This window comes from Sus scrofa, chromosome 9 (genome assembly GCF_000003025.6).
Source record: "Sus scrofa isolate TJ Tabasco breed Duroc chromosome 9, Sscrofa11.1, whole genome shotgun sequence".
Taxonomy (NCBI): Eukaryota; Metazoa; Chordata; class Mammalia; order Artiodactyla; family Suidae; genus Sus; species Sus scrofa.
Window position 1 is genome coordinate 72,741,715 of NC_010451.4, and position 27,620 is coordinate 72,769,334.

At 40.0% G+C, this 27,620-nt stretch overlaps 2 long non-coding RNA genes across 6 annotated transcripts in view; both read right to left on the reverse strand.

The window, feature by feature from the left end:
* Window positions 1-23,917, reverse strand: part of CDK6 — a 254,774-nt gene extending 230,857 nt beyond the window's left edge. Inside the window, exons 1-2 of one of the 4 annotated variants that reach the window (XR_002347034.1) lie at window positions 23,701-23,917; window positions 20,316-20,912 (exon numbers count right to left, since the gene is read on the reverse strand). This is a non-coding gene — a long non-coding RNA (cyclin dependent kinase 6). Of the gene's footprint in view, window positions 1-20,315; window positions 20,913-21,024; window positions 22,130-22,206; window positions 22,447-23,700 lie in introns of those variants that run through there. The other 3 variants (XR_002347036.1, XR_002347035.1, XR_002347033.1) reach the window with 3 other exon arrangements.
* LOC102161391 overlaps window positions 25,108-27,620 on the reverse strand; it is a 152,943-nt gene continuing 150,430 nt past the window's right edge. For both annotated transcript variants that reach the window (XR_002347038.1, XR_002347037.1), the window contains exon 3: window positions 25,108-27,133. This is a non-coding gene — a long non-coding RNA (uncharacterized LOC102161391). The remainder of the gene's footprint in view (window positions 27,134-27,620) is intronic.

Sequence of the window (27,620 nt, forward strand, 5' to 3'; positions counted from 1 at the left end):
TAATGCCACCTTAGCAGTGAACCTTAACTAGCCTTGAAGTAAAGCCTACACTAGATCCCCTCCTCACTAAAAAAACACTAAAAATAAGCTTTAAAAGGATCAAACTGAACTGCTAGTAATTTTACTGCCCATCAGAACAAAGTCCAACATTTTTAAAAGTATGGAATGAAACCCAGCAGTCAATAATGTAATATTCACAATGTTTGGCATCCAGTAAAAAAAGTATTAGATATGCATATATACAGGAAAATGTAGCACACAACCAGGAGAAAAATCAGTCAATAGAACTAGACCCGACCCAGATATAACACAGATTATGAAACAGCAGACAAAGGCAGTAGAGCAACTATTATAAATAAGCTCAAAGACTTAAAGGAAAACATGAACATAATGAGAGGAAAATGGGAAATAGTTCAAAAAAGAATCAAACGAAATATGTATCAAGATAGACTATATGAACCAAAACAAATCTTAAAAAAGTTAAAAAAAATTAAAAGTCTATAGGTGGTCCTCTGATAATAACAGAATTTAATTACAAAGAAAGGTATTTGAAAAATCCTGTATATGTCTGGAAATTAAAAAACACAAATTTAAACAACCCTTGGGTTGGAGTTCCCTGGTAGCTCAGCAGGTTAAGGATCTAGCATTTTCACTGCTGTGGCTCAGGTCATTGTTGTGGCCCAGGTTCATTCCCTGGCCTGGGAACTTCTGCATGCTGCAGGCGCAGCCAAATAAATAAATAAATTACCCATGAGGAAGAGAAGAAATTACCAAAATACGGACAAAATATTTTGAATGACATTAAAATGGAACCACAGTTTGTCAACAATTGTGGGAAGTAAATAAAACTACATAAATGCCTATTTTTTTCTCAGAAGAAAATTCTACAAACAATACACTAACCTACTATTTTAAGAAGCTAAAAATAAGAACAATTTAAACCCAAAGTAAGCAGAAAAAAGATATAAAACTAAAAGTGAGTATCAGTGGAACAGACAACAGACAAATGATAAAGGAAATTAATGATACCCAAAATTGGTTCACTGTCCGTAAAACTGACAAAAATCTATCTGTATTATCAAGAAAAAAGAGAGAACATACAAATTACTAATAACAAGAATGAAGGAGGCCAATCACTACAGCTTCTAGACATTAAAAAGATATGATACAGTGGAAATTGAAGGAACACTGTAAATCAACTAAACTTTGACAAAATTTTTTAAAAGATAAAAAGTTTATGCCAATAAACCCTCAAACCTAGATGAAATATACAAATTCTTCAAAAACACAAACTGCAAAAGTGATTCAACCTATACGTCCATTAAGGAAATAAAATCTGTAGTTAAAAACCTTCCCAAAGGAAAATGCTAGACTCAGATGACTTCCTTGGTAAATTCTATTAAATGTGTAAAAAGAAAATAATACTAACGCTACACGAACTCTTTCAGAAAATCTTTCAGAGGAACTGGAAACATTTATCAACTCATTTTATGAGGCCAGCATTACCTCCAAACCAAAACCTGAGACATTAGGAAAAAAGAAAAGCATAGAACAATATCCTTCATGAACATAGATATAAAAATTCCTAGCAAAATTCAGCAGGTAAAATTGCAAAAACAGTTTTTAAAAAGGCAAAAAAGTGGAAAATTTTCACTACCTAATTTCCAGACCTACTATAAGACTACAGTAGTCAAAACATCATGGCATTGGCAAAAGTACAGATATATAAATCGATGGAATAGACCAGACCCAAATTTATATGGTCAATTGATTTTGACAAAGGTGCCAAGGTAATTGAAAACGAGGAAGACATATAGTCTTTTCAACAAATGGTGCTAGAACAGATGGATATCCATAAAGGGAAAAAATGAACCTTGACTCTTACCTCAAGCCACACATGATTTAACTTGAATGTATCACAGACTTAGCATGAAAGCAAAAACTAGAAAGTTCTAGAAGAAAACACATGGAAAAAAATCTATGTGCCTTTGGGGTAAGCAAAAATAAGATACAAAAACACAAACCATCAAAGAAAAAATATGATAAATTAAACTTTGGCAAATAAAATCTCCTCTTTGAGAGACACCATTAAGAAAATGAGACGGCAAGCCAAAGACCTGGAGAAAATATTTGCAATACATAAACCTGACAAAAGACTGTTCCAGAATATGTAAATAACTCTTATAACAGGATAATCCAGTCTTGTTTTAATGACCAAAATATTTGATTAGATACTTCCTCAAAGAAGGTGAAAGAATGGCCAATAAGCAAAGAAAAGGTGTTCAACAACATTAGTCACTAGGTAAATGCAAATTAAAACCACAATGTGGTATTAGTTCACACCTAATATACAATTAAAAGGACTGACAACATCAAGTGCTAAGTAGGATGCAAATCAAATGGAACCCTCATATATTGCTGGTGGAAATATAAAATGGTACAACCAGTTTGGAAAAGTTTGGCAGTTTCTTAGAAAATTAAACACACATTTGCCAAACAAGCCAGCAAACCACTTCTAGATATTTACCCAAATGAAATGAAACCCATGTGTCATATCAACACAAAGACCCATCCATGAATGAATGTTCACAGCAGCATTATTCATCATAGCTTCATACTGGAAGCAACATAAATAACCATCAACAGGGGAATGGACAAATTATGGCAAATCCATACAATGGGAAAGAACAAACTACTGAGACAGTCAACATGCATCAAGCTCAAAAAGTATCTGTAAAAGTCTGACACAAAAGAACACAATTCTGTTTGACACCATGTATATGAAACTCCGGAAAGGACAAATAAAATTAATGACCAAAAAGAAAATTAGTGGTTGTCAGGGGTCCAGGTAGAGGAAGGAGACTGACAAAGGGGCCTAAGGGAACATTAGGATAATGGAAATGTCTTAGGTCTTGATTGTGATGGTGGTTCACATGAGTGTATAAATTGGTCAGACATCATAAAAAACACACTCTTAAAAAGGATGCCTTTTACTGTATATAAATTATATCTCAATAAACTTGATTTTTTTTTTTTAAAGCAAGAGGATATCCAAACATTACCGGGCATTTAAGAAATCCAGCAATAGGAAAAACAAAAAGGTTAGAAACAAAATACTGACTAAAAGAGAGAAAATACGGAAAACTTTTTAAAAATTCAGGACAATTCAAGGACATATTTACACCCACAAAATCAGAATAGGGCACTTTAAAAAAAAATAAAACAAGCAAGCAAAGAACAACAACAAGATGGTTTGAGGTTAAAAATATAATTGCCAAGAGTAATGTCAATAGATGTTTAGAAATAACATAGAAAAAATTCTTTAGAATAGAGCAAAACAGAACCAACGAAAATAGAATTAGAAGACAGAGGAAAAGACAGTAAGAGTCAGAGAAGTCAATCTGTATGATTGAACTTTCAGAGACTAAGAGGTCCTAACTGAAAGACTGAATATCGACTAACAGGGGAAACTCAGAAAGAAAAAAACAGAACAAATAGAAAGAAATAATTTTTAAAAATAAAACAAAACAATATATACATATAAAGATCCCAAGGAATGCCCAGCAAATTGAACTTTAAAAAACATCACACCCAGTCACATATTTAGGAAGAACACATCCTAGCAGCTTCCAAATAAAAAAGTCACTAAAAACTAATTAGAGAATCATATTGATAGATGATTTCTCATTGCTAACACGGAATATAGAGAGACCAATGCTCTGTGGCAAAATTTTTCATCCTGGATTTCTAAAAACAGTCAAATCACAATCAAATGTGAGGGACAATAAACATGTTTTCAAATAGGTAAGGATTCAGAAAGTTTATCTTCCACACACAATTTCTTAGGACGTTACTCACAAATATACTCTAGTAAAAAAGGGTGTGAACTACTAAAGAGGAAGAGCCGGGATCCAGGAATGAGTGGCTCCCAGTCAGAGGAGCAGTGAAAAAAAGTCCCAGGAAAACAACTGTTCATCAAGCTGGTATATAACCAGTCCAAAATAAATAAAAACTTCAGAGAAACTTTAGGAAATGGGACAATTCAAAATCAATAGATGGTATAATGAAGTGTTTGAAAAGAAAAAGTTTAGGCTGTGATAAAAGCAGATAATCCAAGAAAAAATAGAAACGCAATTATAAACTCCAGGAAAAACAAAGAGGCACTACACTAAAATAGGGTGTAATTTTTTTGTTTCTGTTTTTGTTTTTGCTTTTTAGGGCCACACCTACGGCATATAGAAGTTCCCAGGCTAGGGGTCAAATTGGAGGTGTAGCTGCTGACCTACGCCACAGCAACATGGGATCCAAGCTGCATCTGAGACCTACACCACAGCTCATGGCAATGCTGGATCCTTAACCCACTGATCGAGGTCAGGGATCGAGCCCATATTCTCATGGATCCTAGTTGGGTTCATTGCCACTGAGCCACAAAGGGAACTCCCGAGTGTAATTTTTTGTAAAGTGATGGAGAGTAAGAAAAGAGAACCTAAATGTCTATATTTCAGAAAGAAAGACTCCTTCAGTTTCATAAGGTTATAACACTGGACCTACAGTTGTAGTTGCAAAACAGAATGCAAATGTTTAACAACTTTAGCAAAGTAGCTGATAGAGGTTGTGACTAAAGGGAGTACAAAGGTGAGGAAAGGTTAGGGAAACAAAAAATTCTTCTCTTACTAAATGGAGAATCAAAAAACACTGCCAAAAGTGAAAGAACAAAAAAATGATCTTTCAAAATGCTATTCTAATTTATTATAAAAAAATCCCTATCTAACAAAAGATGAAGGAGATGAACGGGAAGTAGTATTATTGATGAGCTAAATCTTCATTTTTTACAGTAGGAAGTTAATAGTTATTATTTGGATTTTAGGTACCAAGAAATAGAACACAGCACATTATTTAGATTTACAGAAGAACTATCAGAAATACCAAAAACAGAGTTAAAAGAAGTTTATCTTAGTACTGGGAATAGGGATAACTGGGGCAGGAGTCTTGTTTTGTTTTGTTTTTTAACCATACTCTTCCGTAATAATCGCCACGCATAAATGTCGTGATTACAAAAAAGAAAAAGAAAAAGAAAAAAAGGAGGAGGGCATGAGTTCTTTCATACTCTTTCTAATAAGAAATGACATATGTCCCCTCCCCTTGAATCCCGGGGGTTTGAACTCACTTGTAACCAAAAGAATGTGGCAGAAGTAACACTGCCAGTTCCCAAAGGCACTGGCTGGCTTTGAAGCCACGAACCATTTAAGTCCAATTACTCTGAATCCTTGATGCTGAGAGGAAGCCCAGGACACATGGAGAGGCAAGGCATAAGTGCTTTGGTCCTCAGTCCCAGCTCAGGCCCTAGGCTACATCAACCAGCCTGCATGAGCAGCAAATCCAAGAATGAAGATGGATCGATCAAGATGGATCAAACAGCCCAGCTGCTATGTCAGCTCCAGCTGAAGCCTCAGACATCACAGAGCAGAGATATACCACTCCCAAATACATTCTATTCCAATTCCCCACCTACTGACTCTTCGAGCATGAGAAAAAAGGCTGTTTTAAGCCCCTACATTCTGGCGTAATTTACTGCACAGCAATATTAGAATAATTACTTTAACAGAAAATGTACTTACTTTAAAAAACTACAAACGACTCCCTTATTTCTCTATTGACTGGGAACACCACATATTTTCACTCTAGTCTATTCTTTTCTATCCTATTCTATTTTATTGTATTCTATGCCACTCCACTCTATTCCATTCCTCCATTTTTTCTTCCTCTCTCCCTTCTTTCTCCTTTTCTTCTATCATTATTGTTATTATTATTATAGCTCATCATAACTAAGTCATGTCAGATTCTTCATGTGATCACAATCAACGGATCTAAGCAGAGAAGAAACATGCTTGGAATGACAGCACCAAGTAGGAGTATTGGGGCAAGGTTCCTGATGGGATCGGCCACCTGTAAGGACAGGTAGAGCTGTTTATACAACGGCTTTACAGCTTATGTCAGAGTCTTTAGCAGAACGTATGACAATCTTTTTAAATAACACTTCATAATCCAGAGAATATGAAACCATGTCTTAAAATTCCCACCAAAACATCTGAATCAATTCTGCAACAAATGATATGACCACCTAAAACATCAGTAAATACTGTTTACATAAAATCATGTTTCTAATTTAATGAAAACAGTAGTGGAAGAATTAGATTAGATGGAATATATCTTAAGGTCCAGTCTACTTGCTAATCACTGTTATTAAATAACTCTTAATTCCTAAGTCAGAACCCAATTTACTACTATAACTATTAGAGGCAATACAATCCTAGAGTTTCAAATGAAGTACTAATGAGTGAATAGAAAAACAACATATCTGTTAAATTTTGGTGTTAACTTACATTTTTACTATCATAAAGTTTGCTCATAGTTTAATTATTCAGTTAGTCACTCAACAAATATTTACTAAACTATGTGCCAGGCACTGTTTTAGATATTGGGGTATATAAAAGCAGTGAACAAAATGGACAAAAATTCCTGCCCTCATGGGGCTTATGTTCTAATAGGAAGCATACATTCTATACTAATTCACTCCAACAAATGCTTGCGTGCAAGGCACAATGGACAATGTGAAGACGGCTGAAGTAAGGGCCCCAAGAAAAAGCAATCAGACAGCCTATGCCATTTTATCATTATTACAGAATTAAGAGAAAGTCTAAGTTTACTTATTCAACAAGCACTGATTGTGGGCTGTCGTAATAGGCCAGAATTTTCATCTACTTTCAAATCACTAGGTTTCAAATTTCGAAGTCTAAGAAAATCACATTTATGTAATAAGCCATGACAGGTTTTGTCCCTGTTTTATATATTCACCATATAGTATCTCTCACCTCTACCACAATTTAGCTCATCTTCTGCCACATTCTTCCCTCCTTTTAATGAGTGTGTGGTCCTTTCAGATCATAGGATATATCTCTAGATCATTCGGTCCAATGATGGTTTCCCTTCTTAATTTTAGTTTATCAACTGAAGTGGGGGGAAAAACTATATCATTTTTCATAAACAAAGATGTTCCTCGATTCATCTCAAAAGTCCTGTTTTCCTTGGACCAGGAATTGGCACCACCCAGTCAAATACATGCTTTTGTATGGTTCTCCTGGAGACCAACCTCATCATTCTGAGTCAGTCTTTTTTTCTTTGCATACCTAACTAGTTTAGGTGAGGACCCAACTGGCATCATTAACCCTAGGTTCTAGACTAATGAATTAGTACTAGTAGTAGTTAACTAAATTACCACTGATGAAATCTCATGGGCTTAAAATAATTTGTAATGACTAGCAGGATGTTACAACTTTTCTTCTGTGTCTTAATAGGGAGAATGTGTTATTTCAAGTTAGGGATGCTGTCCTGGTTCTTTAAAGGGAATTCCATAGTTTAAATATGCTTAATTCATGATTCGCAATGGGAATCCGTTCTAACCTGATCTCTAAATCTGTCTCTTGGTTTCTTACGGCTCAACAAAAAAACATTCCTTTTTTTTTTTTGGTCTTTTTGTGCCTTTTCTAGGGCCGCTCCCGCGGCATATGGAGGTTCCCAGGTTAGGGGTCTAACCGGAGCTGCAGCCACCAGCATACACCAGAGTCACAGCAGCAGGGGATCTGAGCTGCGTCTGCAATCTACACCACAGCTCATGGCAACGCCGGATACTTAACCCACTGAGCAAGGCCAGGGATTGAACCCGCAACCTCGTGGTTCCTAGTCGGATTCGTTAACCACTGAGCCACGATGGGAACTCCAAAAAAGCATTCCATTTTTTACCCAAGGCTATTTAATAACTTCTTTAAGTGATTCTACATGGTTGGAATGTAGACGACATCATCTAAAACTCCCAACTTGAAACCACTCGGAGAGTGTCTCGGTTTCCACCAAAAAGCTTTAAATGTACTGTTCAGAGCTAAAAGCCTAAACTTTAAAATGCAAAGTTGTCTTGTGTTTTTCTTGTTCTGTTGCTGAATAGGCATAAGCATTAATGTGCCCAATGTTATACTTTTATATCTTCTCAAAATAAAGCACTTAAGGAAAAGTAAATGTTTTATACTAACCATTAGGAATACCTAACATAGAAACTGATGAGATTACTTAGCAATCAAAGGAAGCAAAATAAAAAAGATATTTCTCTAGAGATTAGTGCCCCTGAAAGAGAACTGCTTCTTTTCCCTGGATAGATCTTAGCGACTTAAACACAGAGGATATGGAATGAAATTTCAAATGTCCTAAGGCAGTCATGCCATAAGAACTTCAGAAAATAAACAAATAGAAATTCCAATGTGTGACATAAGAAGGAATAATTCTGTTTGATATTTTGAAATTTAAAAAGAGAGAAAGAACAAGCAATGATTTCAGCTCCTCTTTGAGTTAATCTGAATAGTGAAATACGAAAGAAATCAGGCTCCCATCAATTTTGACACTGTGTTCTCAGGAGCTCTGTGTCCTCAGACCCACCCACAAAAAAATCCATTAATGAACAGGATACAGTATTGGATACGGCAACACCAATTACCAATACCCAGGTAAGAACTGTGTTTTACTATAATTACTATAAATCCAATATGCATCTTTTCAGAAATATCTAGCTCCATTCATATTTTCACATTGTGGGGGGAAAATGAAAGTACTATCAGTCAGCAATACAGATAGCTGTGTACATGTCAGTTTCCTCCACAAAATTATAAACTACTCGAAGGCAGGAATTTGTTTTGTTAATATCTTACATTTGACCTTCATATACGTAATTCCATTTGATCACAAAAACTCTAAAGTCAAGAGTTGTAATAGTTTCTACTTTATTGTGGGAAACTGCAGTCAAGAGACATGAAGGAGCTGACTCTGGGTCACTCTGCTAATAGAAGAATCAGGATAGAATCAACTATTCTGACTGCTGGTCCACGACTGGGAACTTTTTAAAAAACATTACTATGGAAAATTTCAAACATATACAAAAAAAGAGAGACTAGTGCAAGAAATTTCCACAGCTTCAACAATGATCAGCTTGTTTCATCCCTACCCCGTTCTGAAACACATTTCAGACTTAATACCATTTGGGGGGGTAAACATTTCAAGATGTAGGTACTCTCTCGGATCACTGTCAATCATACTGAAAAAATACTTAAATAGCAGATAATCAATAAATATTTGTTGAATGCTATAGATCTCACAGATGCTTTTAGACAGTATTACCCAATTCTGACTAAAAAAAAAAAAACAAAAAAACCCAAAAAAACACAACAACTCTGAATTAGATGGCACAGCACTTATTCATTCATTTACAGATATTTATTCTGGGCTACAAGACGCACGCCACCATGCTAAGAGCTTGGGGTACAGCAAGGAACAAGAAAAAACAATTCCTTCTTTCAGGGACCTTAAATTCAACTGTTCTGGGTGCACAGACATGTGTATACACACACACAGATACATACACACATCAACCCTGTGTATCTTGAGGCAGTGGCATTAATTCAGGCTAGATGAATATTTCTTAACTAAACCTACCAGTTGTTGAGGTGGAATTCAAATTTTGTGTATTCAAATTATGAAGAAGAATAGAAGACAATGTTTTAATGGAATTCAGAATTTTTTTTTAAACCTGTTACTTCCCTTTAGTAATTTATGTCAACCACAAACATTTAATTAAATGTAAATTCCAAAATATGATAATTGACAAGTTTGCAGTATTTTAGAGTTTATCTAGGGCTTTCATGTGTATCCCTTTTTAAGCGGAATTCAGAATCTTGTTATCCTTTAGAAATTATTAGGAAAGCTTTATTTGATTCTGCTCCTCCTAAGAGTTTTTCCAGCACAAAATTAAAAGAATTCAGGCAACTGATTAAAATGTATTTAAAATATCACACATTCTGACATTTTAAAATGTTCAAACCATTTTCGACTTTTATTGCATATGTGCACATTTCCTAAGGTTAATGTTTTCTTTACAGTACATAAATTAAGTCCAAGACTGTACAGTTAACTATGGGAATTGCTTACATTTTAACACTCACTTTAATATAAACTATACAGGCTGAAGTAAAACCAAACAAAACTTTGTCTTTTCCATATTTATTATTCCCAAGAAACCAAATAAGTATAACCCAATACACAGATCCATTTTCCCTCTTTATCTGACACTCCTCAATATTAATATTCATGTGACGGAAATAATCTATATGGTTTCTTCTTTAATAACTGTATCTCCTTTCTATTATTTCATTCATTTGTTCATTTATCCATCTTATTTCCACTGGATGTAGAATGTAAATAGACATGACCAAAACCACGATACACTCTCCGCTTCAAGGAGCTCACCACTGGGGTGTAGAAGCTTAGAGGATCAGAAAATGGTGGTGTGAGGGATTAATATTATATCTTATACAACAGACATAATAACATAAAGGGGCAGGTGTATACTAAATGCCCTAAGGGAGATCTACAGTTGTCAGGGTTCAAAGGAAGGAGCAATTTTATCCAAATGAAAGTATTAAGGATTACATCACACATACGCACACAAAGGTGGCATTAAAGCTTGGTTCTGAAGGATGCAGAGCATTTCAACAGGCGGGAACAGTGGTACAGGGAGGGGCGCTGAGCGCACACCCCAAGATTGGCACCAAAGTCACAGAGGTGGCTGGCAAAGAGCAACTTGAGGGGAAATGGAAGTCAGTTTGACTATAGGATACGTGGAATAAATGCACACAAAGAACACAAGAAAATCCTACCAAAGCTGAAGCTAGTATTGAAGATAAATGGACAGTCACAGGGAAGATTTTAAATATCAGTAAATACTTGAATGCTTACTAAATGACCTTGGTGTCAAGGTCATTTAGTAAGAGATGCATTACAGTTAATACCAATAATCTCCCAGGGTTTAGCCTGAGATACTAACACTATAGGCAACTCTAAAAGGATGAAACGTTCTCACCTGAGGGGTTTATAATTTAATTTATTTCTACTTCACTCATTCATTCAGGAAACATACTGGGCAACTTCCAGTAATAGACAGTTATTTATGGATATAAAAGAACACAGGATCCTTGTCCTCAAGTCCACAAACACAAAATCATTAAGCTGAAAATACATTTCTATCCCAGGGGATGACCATTAATCATTCTGTCGTGTTAACACTGAATATAAATCTGTGTTTGAACCTTAGTTATCCTCAATTTATACCTACACTGTATGGAACTGCAATAAAATAGCCAACTAAAAATAAGACACTTCTTTTATGAAATAATTTACAAAACAATTCCTACACAGGCCAAAGGGGGTTGGATTAGGTTAACTATAAGACACTTTTCAAAGAAAAAAATTCTTAAATTGAGATTCTAACTCTACTGAACCAATAAGATCCTTCAGTTAGGCCAAAGAGAAATCAATCATTTAAATGGCTACTTAAATGACAAAGCCAGTAACTGTTCAAATTTAGGTAAACCCTTAAATATTTAATAATAATTCTCTGCCAAATGGACTACCAGGCTTGCACTTGCACACTCACACAGATCCCTGGCACATGCCTTAAGGTGCTTTTATGTCACCTCAATGGAGAGCAGTTACATGTGCAGCTGGTAAAACAAAAGCAAGTATGGTGGCAAATTGGTGACATTCAAAACAACTGCCTAGTGGCTCTTATAAAACTCCGCCCTCTGACTGCTCACCTGCCTATCTCAGTAGACTTAGCATCTACAGATTACCACTTAAATGATAATCTTTTTGTAGGCAAGCTAGATAACCACCTGTGTCCATTTTCAGTGCTGCCTCCTGGCCCTGGGATAAAGCTCAACTTTACTAACACTACCTTCTCCTAGTGCCAATTCTCCTGCATTCGTATTTCATCGCTGCTGTATTCTACCACACTGGGAAGCTCAGAATTAATTTCCTTCCTAATAAGACTGAGAAGTTTATCTGAACCTCATGAAAAATAGAAATCATGTGATTAGTTCTTTAAGAAGTACGGGTAACAAATACCTATGTTCTTGGATTGGAAGAATTAATATTGTTAAAATGGACATACTACCCAAAGTAATCTACAGATTTAATATATGATCCCTATCGACTTAGCCTTGACATTTTTCACAGAACTAGAACAAATAATCTTAAAATTTATAGGGAACCATAAAAGACCCAGAACTGCCAAACCAATCCTGAAGAAAAAGAATAAAGTAGCAGACATAACCCTCCCAGATTTCAGACAATACTACAAAACTACAGTAATCAAAACAGTGTGGCATTGGCACAAAAATAGACATACGGCTCAATGGAACATAACAGAGAGCCCAGAAATAAACTCATACACTTATGTTCAATTAATCTTCAACAAAGGAGACAAGGATACTCAGTGATAAAAGACAGCCTATTCAGCAAATGGCATTGGGAAAGTCAGACAGTGGCATGTCAATCAGTGAGGCTGGAACACACCCTCACATCACACACAAAAATAAAAGCAAAATGGCTTATAGACCTAAATATAAGGCATGACACTGGAGTTCCTGTTGTGGCGCAGTGGTTAACGAATCCAACTAGGAACCATGAGGTTGCGGGTTCGGTCCCTGACTTTGCTCAGTGGGTTGAGGATCCGGTGTTGCTGTGAGCTGTGGTGTAGGTTGCAGACGCGGCTCGGATCCCGAGTTGCTATGGCTCTGACGTAGGCCGGTGGCTACAGCTCCGATTTAACCCCTAGCCTGGGAACCTCCATATGCTGCGGGAGTGGCCCAAGAAATAGCAAAAAAAAAAAAAAAAAAAAAAGGCATGACACTATAAAACTCCTAGAAGAGATCATAGGCGTAATATTCTCTCACATAAATCATACCAATGTTTTCTTAGGTCAGCCTCCCAAGGCAGTAGAAATAAAAACAAAAATAAACCAATGGGACCTAATCAAACTTACAAGCTTTTGTACAGCAAAGGAAACCATAAACAAAACGAAAAGACAACCTACAGACTGGGAGAAAATATTTGCAAATGATGCCACCAATGAGGGCTTAATTTCCCAAATATACAAACAGCTTGTACAACTTAACAACAAGAAACAAGCAACCCAACTGAAAAATGGGAAGAAGACCTAAACAGACATTTCTCCAAAGAAGACACACAGATGGACAAAAGGCACATGAAAAAATGCTCAACATCACTAATTACTAGAGAAACACAAATCAAAATGAAAATGAGGTACCACCTCACAAAGGTCAGAAAGGCCGTCATCAAAAAGCCTACAAATAACAAATGCTGGAGAGGGTGTGAAGAAAAGGGAACTCCTACGTTGGTGATAGAAATGAAAATTGGTGCAGTCACTACAGAAGAGAGTATGGTGGTTTCTCAAAAAACTAAAAATACTGTTGCCATATGATCCAGCAATCCCACTCCAGGGCATACAAACAGACCAAAATGTAATTTGAAAAGATACATGCACCCCTATATTCATTGCAGCACTACTCATATAGCCAAGACATTGATACAACCTAAATGTCTATCAAAAGTGAATGGATAAAGAAGATGCGGTACACATACACAATGGAATACTTCTCAGGCATAAAAGAATGAAATAATGCCATTTGTAGTAACATGGATGGACCTAGATATTATCATACTAAGTGAAACAAGTCAGAAAGAGAAAGATAAATACCATATGAATCACTTACCATGTGGAATCTAAAACATGACACAAATGAACCTATCTACGAAACAGAAACAGATTCCAAGACAGAGAGAACAAACTTGTGGTTGCCGGGGGGAGGGGGCTAAGGGAAGGGTGGATTGGGAGTTGGAGTTAGTAAATGCAGATTATTACATATAGAAGAGATAAATAACAAGGTCCTACTGCGTAGCACAGGGAACCATATTCAATATCCTGAGATAAACACAAATCAAAATGAAAACGAGGTACCACCTCACAAAGGTCAGAAAGGCCATCATCAAAAAGCCTACAAATAACAAATGCTGGAGAAGAATATAAGAAAGTATATATATATAACATATATATTATATATTTATTATATATGTATATAATATATATTTATTTTATATATGCATATAATATATATTTATTATATATGTATAATATATATATTTGAATTACTTTGCTGTACAGTGAAAATTAACACAACAATTAAACCAACTAGGCTTCAATTAAAAAAAGAAGCAAGGGTAAAAAGAACTGCTTAGGCATCTAAAGGTTTTTATGCTACCTAGTTTTCAAGTATGATGATGTTTATTTCACCAAATGGGTAGAGGATGCCAGAGTCACACCATGTAATAGTTCACTCATCAGATGGGAATACCAAACATTTAGACTTTTTTACCAGTTCTTTGTCTAAAATGAATTCAACATCATTACCTTATGATTTAACTACATTATTTACCCACACTATTTAACTATAGTTATTTAAATGATCATAGTTATTACCCATTTCCTTAAAAGCAAAATTTAATGGATAATCATCACACTTTTTACAGATTGACTTCAGTAAGGCATGCTGCACAATTCAGGAATTTCTTGAGCTGATAATGTCATTTGTTCCTGGCAAACCATCACCTTTGTCTACATACAGTTTCCTTTTTCCAAACTAGAAACATACTCACTTGAGTTGACTTCTTCCATCAAACAAAAAGAATTATTTAAAAATTACTACTCAGATTTTGGAGTAAGCCAACAACTTTAAAATGGCAATGATAGACAAGCTGTTTGACCTCTGGCCTTTCATTTCTTTATCTACAATATAAAAGGGTTCAGAGACTTCCAAAGTGTCTTCCAACCCTAATATTCATGAGTTTCCAATGACACAGTATAAATATCGGATGTTTTGTTTTGTTTTTGTCTTTGTCTTTTGTCTTTTTAGGGCCACACCCTTGGCATATGGAAGTTTCCAGGCTAGGGGCTGAAGCGGAGCTACAGAATCGAAGCTACAGCTACTGGCCTACACCACAGCCATAGCAGTCCCAGATCCCGAGCCGCCTCTGTGACATACACCACAGCTCACGGCAATGCGGGATCCTTCACCCACAGGGCAAGGCCAAGGATCGAACCCACAACCTCATGGTTCCTAATCGGGTTCATTAACCAGTGACCACGACAGGAACTCCGGATGCTTTGTTTTTAAAAATACTCCTAGGAAATCATCAACAGTGAGGTATACATACATATATATATATGTATATATACATACATATATATATATATATACATACATACATATATGTATATATACATACACATATATATATATATATATATATATTTTTTTTTTTTTTTGTCTTTTCTAGGGCTGCACCCGTAGCATTTGGAGGTTCCCAGGGTAGGGGTCTAGCCAGAGCTGTAGCCACTGGCCTAGGCCAGAGCCATAGCAACAAGGGATCCGAACTGCTTCTGCGGCCTACACCACAGCTCAGGGCAACGCCGGATCCTTAACCCACTGAGCAAAACCAGGGATCGAACCGGCAACCTCATGGTTCCTAGTCGGATTCATTAACTGCTGAGCCACGACGGGAACTCCAACAGTGAGGTATATTTTAAGGGATATTTATTTTTATCAAGGAGTCCATTTTCCTAGATATCCATTTACCTACATCTTAAGCATAGATTTTCAAGTCATACATGTTTCCTCTAAGAAGCCATTTTCTCTTTAATAGAGAAATTCTAATAATTTCATGGTAGTAACAGTTGTGTAAAAAGGATACAGTGCAATCAATGGCAACAATTCAGCACTACCAAGTTCTTCTGCAGGAACAAGGAATGGGCAGAACATCTTTGTGAAATTGTGTATTTACTAAATAGTCTCCATAAATTGGAAACTTTTCAAGGAACTCAAAGAATGAAGGACCAAGCAATATTTTTAATATACACGGAAAAGACAAACTCCTGCTTTTCCTTCTTTCGCCCAAACAAGCTCTAATGAACATATTATTTCCCTACAAAATAACACTTTTATTCAGAAGGAGTCCTGTGAACTAACCCACCTGAGGTCTCATCTTTATGCTGCAACAAATCATATGCCATGTTTGTTCTACTCTGCTAATAGTTAAATTTTCCTAGAGAAACCATATTTCTATTCTTTTTATGATATATACTACTGAGGTTTTTTAAAGAGAAATGGGAAACTCTCCTTGAATAATAATTACTAAGTTACATGGATTCTTCGATGTTTTTTAAAAAGGCAATGATTAAATAACGCTAATATCAATAATTTAAAATATTCAGAAGCTACAAGTTTATTCACGGAAATGCCATGAGTTTTAGTTTCTGAACCAGTGAATTCAACTTGAATTTGAATTACTTTTACTGATGCACTAACAACTTTAACCTGTGGAAACAATACTGGTAGGGCTTACCAGTGTCTCTAGAAGGACACCATACTGTCATGTATTGGGGTCATGGTGATCATCTTACAACTTCAAACACAGGGGGTATTACCTGACAGGAGTAGCCAGCCATGATTCACCCTAGGATCTTTCCCAGCATCTAACCCCATGACTTATAAACAGTGGATCCTTCCTAAATCCTCGTGGCATAAATGAAGTGCAAATGTTCATATCTATTAGTTACCTGTCAATATCTTCTTGTACACATTTATTTCTATGTCCCTAAGGTGAAATTTAATCCTCAAAAAGCATTTGATTCTGATTAGTGTTTTGGTTACCTAACTGCTCCATCAGCGCATTCATGGTAACCAAAGTATCACAAATGTTACTTGTTCTAAGAAAGTGGTTAGGTTAAATATGGCAAAACAAGGCAGCAGGAATAAAGAGAAGTGAATTCTTAAAAAGATAACTGTTCATTCCATCACAAGGTCAAATTCTCTAAATGTAGAGACTTTTTCTTTCTTTCTTTCTTTCTTTCTTTTTTTTTTTTGGTCTTTTTTGTCATTTTAGGGCCTCACCCGCAGCATATGGATCCCAGGCTAGGGGTCTAATCAGAGCTGTAGCTGCCAGCCTAAGCCAGAGCCACAGCAACACCAGATCTGAGCCACGTCTACGACCTACACCAGAGCTCATGTCAACTCGGGATCCTTAACCCACTAAGCGAGGCCAGGGATGGAACCCACAACCTCATGATTCCTAGTCGGATTCGTTAACCACTGAGCCACGATGGGAACTCTGAGATTTTTCGACTTGTTCACTGATGTCCACTTCTAGCAGTGTCTGGAAAATAGTGGGCCCTCCAGAAAGAGTTGGTGAATAAACAGATTGCTGATAAAACACATTAGTTTATCTATATACATATATTTAGTTCAGAATGTAAAACAAGACTCATTTGTGGAGTGCAGAAGCTCCAATATAGGTTTGTACTAAAGTCTAATTCTAGCAAAGGCTCCAAGATTGGAATTACCAACTGTAAAACTGCAAGTAAATTTACACCCCCCCAGACACTGACTGGCTGATCAAGGCTGGGCCTGGGAAACATCAAGCACAGGTGAGCAAGAATTTCAAGTCATTTATCCCTGTGCAGTGCCACCAGTAACAAGACAGCTTGTCTGGCAAATCCATCAAAATTAAATCTTAAACTTCTGAAAAACTAATAAGTTGATTATGCTCCTTCAAGCTTAGAGGCTTTAACTCTCTGTGGGATGAGCCTATAATTATGATCAATTACTTATGACTTGAAGGCACTTATAAAGGCATCTGCCCTTTTAAGAAACCTTTAAAGAGCCAGCCATTGGACTGTAAAGCTGCTCCTGTGAGGCAACAATAAATCACGGGTTTGGGGCCCCAACTTTGACAACTCTTCCTTGGAAGGAAAGCATTTGTTGTCACCTGTCCTTGATTTCCTGATCCTGCCTGAACAAATGTCAGTATCCTTTAAAATCTGAATTCCTAAGCAAGTCATGGGGGCCAGTAATTGCCCCAAGGCAGAAGCAGAAGAGGAGAAACAGGAAGGAAATAAAATGGAATGGAGAGCTGCAGCTCGTGAGGATGACATCATCAATAATTTTCTCAAGTGTCACTGAATTTCATGGCATATGACTGATGGTCTTTTCTGACAATCTACACTACAGGCTCATTATATTCAAGCAGCTTCTTGGTTCCAGAGCCTGTAATGTCTGGGTTTGAGTATGATTTATCCTATAGGAAAGGTCAGGTGAACTGATGCCTTAGTGGGAACTTTCTCCATGGCAAGGGCCCCACCAATCTGCCAGAACACAAGTAATACTTGGACATCTGAAACACTCTTAAATGTACAAAGTATTCTCATAGACATTATCTCAGGTTCTCCTCACCATTCTTAAAAGGTAAGGTTCATCCTCACCTCTTAACAGGTAAAATGGTTTTAGAAAATGATGCCTTTATCTTCCATTCCTAAGTACACTCTTCTAAAATTTTTCTGTACAGAATGGAAGACATGGGTCAGTTACAAATCTATAAAGACACCAATCTCAAGAGGATAAAATCAAGAGAATAAGAGGGATTAGCCAAAAGCTACTAGCGCCATGGCAAAAACAACTTTCCTCTGTTGCGAGAATAAATTGTGCTTTGTGCTTTGTAAAGGAGACTGTTATCCAGGGGTGCCTCTGTAACCCCTCAACAATTGGAAGAGCATGATTTTATTTACATATATGATAAACATCCCTAATTGGATACTATCCATAGGTCACAAGCAAAATGAAACAAGAACTCTGCACCTACAGCTCCAGCGGCGGCAGAATTCATCCTCTGCAAAGTGTCTAGGTAGCTCCTCTAGAAAGATAACGAAGTTACAGGGGACAAAATGTACCCTTCCCTTTGCCCTCCAATATCAGAAAGACTCCTCAAAAGGGTTTTGTTGTTTTTCGGCAAAGAAAACCTAAACACAAAGGTTATCTATTGCTTTTATATATGTAACCCCAACTTCCTAAAACACTCCTTTTCTTAGTCTAGTGATCTTTTGTCCCTCTTTTCTTCACTGGCTAAAGTAAAGGTTAAATGGGGTCCTATCTCCGTAGCTGTTTACTACCTTACTTGTGTATTTATGATTCTTTGCTGCCTTCTAGGCTGATTCTGTGTCAAGAACAAAGCACCACACAAATCACCCAGCCTGGGAAGAGAAGACAAGCTGAAACCTCCCAGGAAGATTCTGTAGACACTTGGGCTCCCTGAGTCTGTAGAGGGACTTGGTATTTCAAAGGTCAGTCTTGGGTCTCTCTGCTTTGATGACTAATGTTAAATTGTTTGACTTTTTACAAAAATATTTAGCTGTGCTTATTTAGATAATTTCATTCACAGCACACATACAGTAGTGAACCCATATTTGTTGAACAGAACCCCTAATCGGATGAGAAGAAAGGAAGAAGATCTCAAGACCTCCTTTTCCCATTATCTTAGGAGTTAACAAAGGTAAAAATCACGTGGGAATTTGTAGACGTTTCTGAGCATTCCTCTTCAACTTAAAACTATGCACCTCTGTTTTTAAAAAAAAAAAAAAAGGATGACACACCACACAATGTCAAACACACAATGGGTAAATTCCAGGATCACTAAGAAAACATCATTATCCTAAGTCACACACATTTTGGTTTAATACTGGTTACCACAAAAGTGAGGCCTTAAAAAACTGCTGCCTCTCCACCCACTACCACAACCTACACAGGGAAGGACAGAACATTTAGAATTTAAAGATTCCCCATCTTGGACTCTCATCTAACCTTTGGGAGAAGCAACCTAAGAACTATGCTGGCCCAGAGACAGAGAGTAATACAAATAGGTAACATTTTTGAAAGAAGTTTTTTTAAATGACACAAACTGGGTATCAGCACTGACGCTCTTAAACCAGGAATCCTTATCATTATGTAACGTTAACAGAGAGAAAATGTAGGTGTGACTGGCAAAACTAGTCTTAAAAGTTTCTGCATTTTTAAACGTTATTTATCCTAAGCTTCACCAATAAAGTTTCCTTCCCACCAATTATCACCGTTTCTTGCTTATTTTCAGTATCAAGAATTGCCCTAATGGCCAAGGAAACTATGCAGGGGCTGGAGGGGCGCGTCTCAGGTTGGCTTGTTCTGTCCCTAAAGGGCATCCATCTTTCCGGACCCCTTTCAGGGTAGGCGGGGAGAAAACAGAACTGGCACAGCAGCGGGGGTGCCTGCGCGGATCACGTTTTCTGACTTGTCTTTCTGCTCGCCGTCTGGCAAGGTCACCGGCTCTGGCTCCTGGCTCTGTTGACAAAACTTACTCTCACTCTGTAATATCAACGGGTCGCGACGCAGCTCCCCAGCCACCCCCTTCCCAGCATCTTGGTAGGCCGGAGGTTCTCTGACCCGGCCCTCCCAAGGCGCGCGGCTCCCCGACGGCGCGGGCGCCGCTCCACGGCTCACCTGACCACGTTGGGGTGCTCGAAGGTCTCCAGGTGCCTCAGCACCGCCACCTCGCGGATGGTGGAGAGCGGCATGCCCTCCTCGCCAGTCTGCACTCGCACGCGCTTTAGCGCCACGAAACGGCCTCCGTTCTTCAGGTCCCGGGCCTTGAACACCTTCCCATAGGCGCCCTCCCCGATCTCCGCCACGCACTCGTACTGCTGGTCGGCACGGCTCAGGCTGTCCTTCTCCATGCCGCCCGGACGCCGCCCGGCGCGGCGCCGCTAGGGCGGGCGTGGGGCGCGCTGGGTTCGCTCGTGGCCGCCGCTCGCCTCCTCCGGGACTCCCCGGCCCGCTCCCTCGCGCGCCGAGACTCGGTCTCGCTCTTTCTCACCCCGCCGACTACCGCGTTCAGACTCTGGCGACCGCCGGGGCTAGATGGAGCGACCTCCCCGCGGGCGGGCGCAACCCTGGTGCCGCCGCTGCGAAACTCCGCCTGCCGAGTCACCGAGAGAGCCGAGCCCTCCTCTTCCCTCCCCGAAGCGCAGTCTTCTGCACAGACACCGAGGCGATTACATAGTCTTTGCCCGAGCGCGTCTCAGTCCACAGTCATTCCACCTAAAAGAGGAGACGGGAGGACAAGAAGAAAGTGTAATCAGACATCCCCGGCGCCTTCCTCGGGGTTCCAGTAGACGCCCCTCCTCCTCCTTCACGAAGCCCCCATCGCTACCCTCCGCGAGCTCCTGCCCTCTCCCAGGCCGCTTAATCCTTCCTGGTTCCTTCGAGAAAAGCGAAGTTACTTTTCTTTCCCTGCTGAGCTGGAGCCGTCTTCGCGCCGAGAGGTTGCAGGGGCCCCTCGGGGATGAGCGCGGGGCGCAGGACGCAGTGGAACGAGAGGGGGCGTGCCGAGCAGCCCAGAGTGTGCCGGGAGCGCGGGGGAGGGGAGGCGCCGGGCACGTCAATGTCACGGCTTAATATTTATTCCTATATCATTGTGTTGCGCTGCTACCCTCTCCGCCTGCCCAGGCCTGGACGTACAGGGAAAGGGGCTCCTGGGGTGTCGTGGGACGTTTAGGGGTCGTGGAGAACCTGGCGTGCAGAGACCGCGAGTCCACCCGTGTGGGGCCGCAGAATGTGGGTGGGGGCTCCCCGGACCCTGTAACCCGATGCTGGGAGTGTGCGAGAAGGGGTGGTCAGACATCTGTTCCGAAATTGTTTCCTTTCTTTCTACTTTCAGTTTTTCGACGAAGAGATATTTAAAAACCACTAGCACACACAAATGGTCTTTTTGGGGCAAAGGAGACTGGTTGGAAAGAGAATTCTTCCTCTGACTCGGAGGACCTCCCCGGTGGAAACCCATCAGGTCGGGGAGGGCTGGGGCTCCCGCTACTTGGGGGTGGGTGAGGGATGGGGCCCCGAAAGGGGAGTAGCCCAGGAGACCCTAAGAGTGGGAGAAAGAGGTGTTTGCAGCACTTTGCTTATCGTCTCCTTGGAGAACAACTCCAGAAGGAAGGCAGCATAACCGTGACTCGCCTTGAAATTTTCAACCGACTGAAACCTGAGCAAAACTTAGACCCCCCCTTAAAAGGGGGGGTGGTAAGTGCTGAGCCTCCAGAGCAAAGTGAGAAGAGGCTGCACCCTTCGGCCAGGACTCGCGAACCCTTCCCCATTCCCAGGGTCGCCCCCAACGTAGGTAGCAGAGGTGGCTGCTCCATTCCCCTTTCGGCTCAAGGCCGGGTCGAGTCAGCAGCCAGTGGCCCCCCGGAATCCCCACAACAAAAGGGGGGGTTTCCTTCCCCTTGAGCTGCCATCCAGGGCCTAGGGAACCTCCTCCCCACTGCTGTTTTGGCCTCGGCCGGACATTCGACACTCCCGCCGCGTGTCCGAAATTCCCGGGGCACCTCGGAATTACCTGCCCCGCCACCGCTGGCGCCCTTGCCTTCTGCCAGGAATTAAAGAAACAAACTCTACAACCCCCACAGTATGCAGGCGGAGGGAACAGCAGCGAAGACAGAGTCCTTCACACTCACTCTACTCAAAACTCTCCTTAAAAGGTGAAGGCGAAGCCTGGGGGGAGCCGAGGAACAAGCCCCCAGAGCCAGCACCGCGGTCTGAGCCAGGACAAGGGCCACACAGGTAGCGCAGGAGCAGCCGCAGACTGAGCGGCCCGCCCCTCCCGTGGCCCCCCTCCCCGCCCCAGTCCTGCCCGCCGCTCAGCAGCGAAGGAAGCGTCGGGGACGTCCCACCCCCGCAGGGAACTGAGCCCGCTGCCCCCGCCTGGCCCCGCACCGCCCGCCTCCGCTCTCCCCCCTCGCTCTCCGGACGGTCGGCTCCGGCGGAGAGAAACGGGAGCAGCAGTGCCTTTCCCCCCCGCTCTCCTCCACTTTTTTTTGTTGTTGTTGTTGCTTTCCCACGCTGGCTGAATGTGACTTGACCCCATTTCAAAATAGTTTGACATAGTGCTTCAACATTTCCGCATTCCTCCGCGACTACAAAGGCTGCAGCCGCCTCCTTCTGCTTTCTGTCTCTGCTCTCTGTCTTCACACTCAATGAAATCCTTCATGTGCCTCTCTCCAAGCCTGCCAAGCACCGCAAGGGTCGCCACCAGCGCAGCGACAAGAGGCCGCACCGGGGACCACGACTCCCGCGTGTGCGCACACGCAGATGCTCCCACGTGCACAATGACCGGCGCAGTGCTGGGCCCGAAGGTGCTCACCCGGGGCGTGCATTTTAACTTCAATATTTTAAATTAGGAGAGTAAATTGGGAAACCAAAGCAAGCGTGCATCATTGCGGGGCTCCCAGCCCGGGCGCCGGGCGCCTGCGTGCACTCCTCTAAATGTGCCTAAACGCCCGCAGTGGTTGCCAGCAAAAAGTCTGCGTTAACATTTATCTCACGGTGGGAAAGGTGAAGCCCCCACCCACAGGGTCAGCGAGATGGAGGGCGAGCTTTCGTGGTGAAATAAATATAGGGCACCCAAACATCCCCCCGCATCGAGTCTCCAAAAGCATGCACTTTAAATCCTAAATGTGGGTTATTATGTGAGTTTCCAGGTGGAGTTTGAGTTCCGTTTGAAGAAACCGGATAAGAAGTGTTTGTGTGGGTGTTTGTGCGCAAGGCTATGCGGGATCAAGCACAGGATCTCGGCGTTAGGGGGGTGTCCCTCGTGTGGGATATACCCCTCTTAGCCAGATTAGGAGAAACTTTTGCGCCCCCAAACTGGCCCCCGTAACAAGTCCGCCTCGGGTTGTAAGGGGTTAACTAAAGTGGATTCCGAAAACCTACCACCCCTCCTCCGCACCCGTCGCCCCTACCCACCCTCGCTTCGGACCCCCGCCAAGCCCCGAAATCTCCCCTGGGGACCCCCCACCCAGCAGCCCACCCACCCGAGAGCACAGCTCCTCACCTGATGGGCCTCGCCGCTTCGGGCTTCGCGAGGGGGCTGCGGGTGTCAGTACGACCTTCGCACGTGTCCACCGCGGCGCGGAGCAGGTAACTCGGCTCGGAGGAAGAAGTCACCAGCCCTCTCTCCGGCGAGGGGGTGGGCACTGCGGCGGAGGGCGGAGGGACGGCGGAGGGCGCCGCCCGCGCCGCTCGCTGGGGGCGGACGGGGGCCGCGGGGCTCCGGCCCGCGCTAGGGGCCCGAGTTGGGGAGGCGGCGGAGGCAGCGGGGCGGGGCTGGGGGGCCGGGAGGCCGACTCCGCCGAGACCCTCCCCGCCGCAGCTAGGTTGGGGGCTCGCCGCGCAGTGGCAAGCAAGTGTGCAAATTAAAGCCTTCCGGAGAGAGGGGAGGCGGCCGAGACCCGGCTGTGCTCGGAACCTCCTGGCCCCCTAGCTCTCCGCTCCGAGTAGGGGGCGAAGAAGGGAGGGGGGGAGTTAAATGAAAATTTCCGGCTTTCACTGCCACTGGAGTGGGGATCTTGCGACTAAAATAAAAGGCGTGAGAGGGAGAGTGGAATGTGTCGTCGGGAGTCGGTGGAGTTACCAAATCCAGGGTCGCCCGGAGTTGGGGTTTTGACAGAGTGAGGTGGGGGTATCGGCAGTCTATGATGCAAACGGATGGGAAAAACAGAACAACCAACAGTAATTATGAAGGTCTGTAGGGAGGGTAAAAGCGACACTTTCCAAGAAACTGAAAAATCAGACCAAAAAAATAACTCTTCTCTATTAAAAAAAAAAAATTGGCAGGACGCCTTGTAGAAAAGAAAATACTAATCTGTCCAAAGCACTTTTCACTTTCAGCATGAACTGCATTTGTTTTGTTGTCCTTCGCTTCCTTTCGGCCTCACCAAGCCCTATCTCTTCCTTTTGGACAGAGAATATGATTTGGAAATTGTCAGGCACTTTTGTGGTTAACGATCTACTTGATGGGGCTGGCCGGTTCACAATTATTAAGTGGCTAGCAACTGTTGAGGGTTCACTGAGGTATTTCTGGGGAGCTAAGAAGCCTAAAATTGATTGTAAATAACAGAACTGCAAGATAACACACACACACACACACACACACAGAACACAATTCGGTGGGTGCTCAGTTGAAATGCATTATTGGAATTCTGAAATTTGAAACCTTGTAAGAATGCATATTTTACCTGCTGAGAAAACCTGAATACAATTATTTCAGGTGAAAATGAGATTTTGGAGAAAAAGAAAAGTCTTCTAGACTTTCTACAATGAAGTAAAACAAACCTTAAAATAGCTGTTTTTAGGAAAAAATTTCAGTATTGTCCAAAATCTCTTTCTGTAAAATACTTGAAACTTTTTAAAACATCTTTAATGCAAAGCCTAAAAAATTTTATTTATTTCAGTGCTCTGTGGAAAAATTAAAACCCAACAAAATTCTGTTGGAATTGAAAATATTATTCTATAAATCTTTTTTGACTTTTTGAATTAAACCGTGTTGCTAATTTCATAGTACATCAAAATTTTGCCTTTATAAAATTAATTCTATACTGCAGTGTGAAGTAACAAGTTAGGTAAATAAAAACTGTTGCATTTCCATTGGCAAATATTTTGCACTGAATTATAATAATTTTTCTTAAAAACTAAAAATGAATAATTGTGGTTTTTATGCTCTAGATAATTCATAAAATATACTTTGTCCTTAGAAGCATATCTTCTAAAATGAAATCCAATTTCTGAACAAAATTCTGTTCAGATAATGTGTAAAATTATCTACAATATCCTATACCTTATAGACTTAAGAAAGCAAATTGCTGGATTTTGTATTTATATACAATACTGGATTATTACAAATCACCAATTAGACTTTAAATGAGGAACAAATGGGAATCCTCCATTTTGATAATTGCTCACACTTGTCAGTGTTTTTTAAAACAAGATTTACTTGCTGGCAATTAACACATTTATGTAATTCAGAAATAACTGTCAATAAATAGTCCTAGGAAACAGCAAATGATTCTAAGAATTTGAGTAAATAATTTGTTTAAAAATATTAAGCTATAGTATCTTTTAAATTAACAGAAAAAATGTCTTTCTACACTGGGTTGCATTTTTAATTACTGGATTTGACAACCACCACAGATGGATTAGAAGCTCCATGATTTAGATTACCAGATCACTTGGGCAATGTCTACAACAATGAAACTTTATTTAATTACATATGTTAATACTGAGTGCTACCTCTCTTTATGTCATGTGCTTACTCTGATACTGTTAATTTATCATTGGTCACTCTCCCTGGTTATGGATCACATTAACTCCAAGTTGGTTAAAACTTGAGATCAGGAAGTTTTACAATGGATTGCATAAAATTAGTAAACACCAGATTGTTTTGTTTATAGATAACTTCCTCTGTGGGTAACAGGTTATCATAACAAAATTTGCGCAAAGTTTATAAACTGTGAACCCAATTCCGACTCCTTTGTTTAGGAGTATTCGATGAATGAAAACATGGCATTCAGGATTTGTGCCCATATTTTCACACCGCATCTCCAGTATTCTAAAGCTGCAAATCATCTTAGAGTTTTTAAAAAATTGGAATTCATGGAATTATCTCTAGATATGATGTTGTAGCTTACCTTAAAAGTTTTCTTAGTGTCACATAAGAGATATATTCTGTGTGTGAACATTTTATATCAAATATCTGTAAATGTTTTCACTAAAATAAAAATATTATTTTAAATTCTGGTCTATAATTTATAACACTTTAAGAAATGAGAAATTTATTTAAAGTTACTAATTGTATAATGTACATCTAATTCTAAATGATCTCTGATTTCTATTTGCCATTTGAATTTATAAAATACATGTTCCAGAAACTCAGAAATGAGGTTTTACTAGAATCTACTACACAATAACTTTAGAGATCCATGTAAATTTATACTTTTTGTCTGTAAGCTCTCCTGTTTATCATTTTGATTAAAAAAACTTTTCTGAATTAGTAATTTTGAAATCAGTTACCCTCATTTTTAACTTGATTTATATGTGTATGTGAATATTACATTTGTTGAGTAACTACCACAAAAAACTATTATTTTAACAGAAAAAGCATAATATAATGCAGTGCATCTGAATGCATTCCCCCACCCAATTCCTCCCCACACACCGCACTCCCCCGACACACCCTGGCCCCAGAATTCCCAAAGTTTTTTTTCAGGTTTTCTTTATAATATTGAAAATGTGCTAAATATCCTAGGAAAAATCAACTGAACTACCAACTTTTTCAACTGTAGAGTTGTGGACTTAATTTTATTTAAGTTCAATCTTCTAAATAAATTACTTCCCATCAACTTGGAAATGATCTGGGTTTTCCCCTTCTGGTTGTTGCATATGAACTAGTGCACAGCATTGGAGCAGTGGACTTGAAAAGACTTTGATATCTGCAGTGAGGAAAAGAATACATGAGTTTAGTAGCTTATAAAATTTAAGGAGAAGAACGAAACATTATTATCTATTAAACATTCCGTTTTCATGGAATGAAATTATAATTATTCCTATGCAACATGTCAGCACTATGTTCATATTTGTATAACTGTCATCATCTTTTCTATTTTTTCCCTTTTGATAGACATTCATCTTTTTCCTTTGTGTATGCATATGTGAAAACTTGTATGTTCCTGGCATATTGTCGTGACATGTTTGAAACATGTTCTTAAGATCCTTTCATCATCTGCATTAGAATTCTGAGTAATCAGAAAAATAACTACAAAAATACACTTACAAAGATGGTGATAAGTCACATTGAAATACCTACATTTCTCTTCCGTTTATAGTGTCCTGTACTTTTCACTGACATCCTACATTTCTTTTCCAAGATAATACCTGCATCTCAACTGCACATATGGCCTAACAATTATGTCATAATAG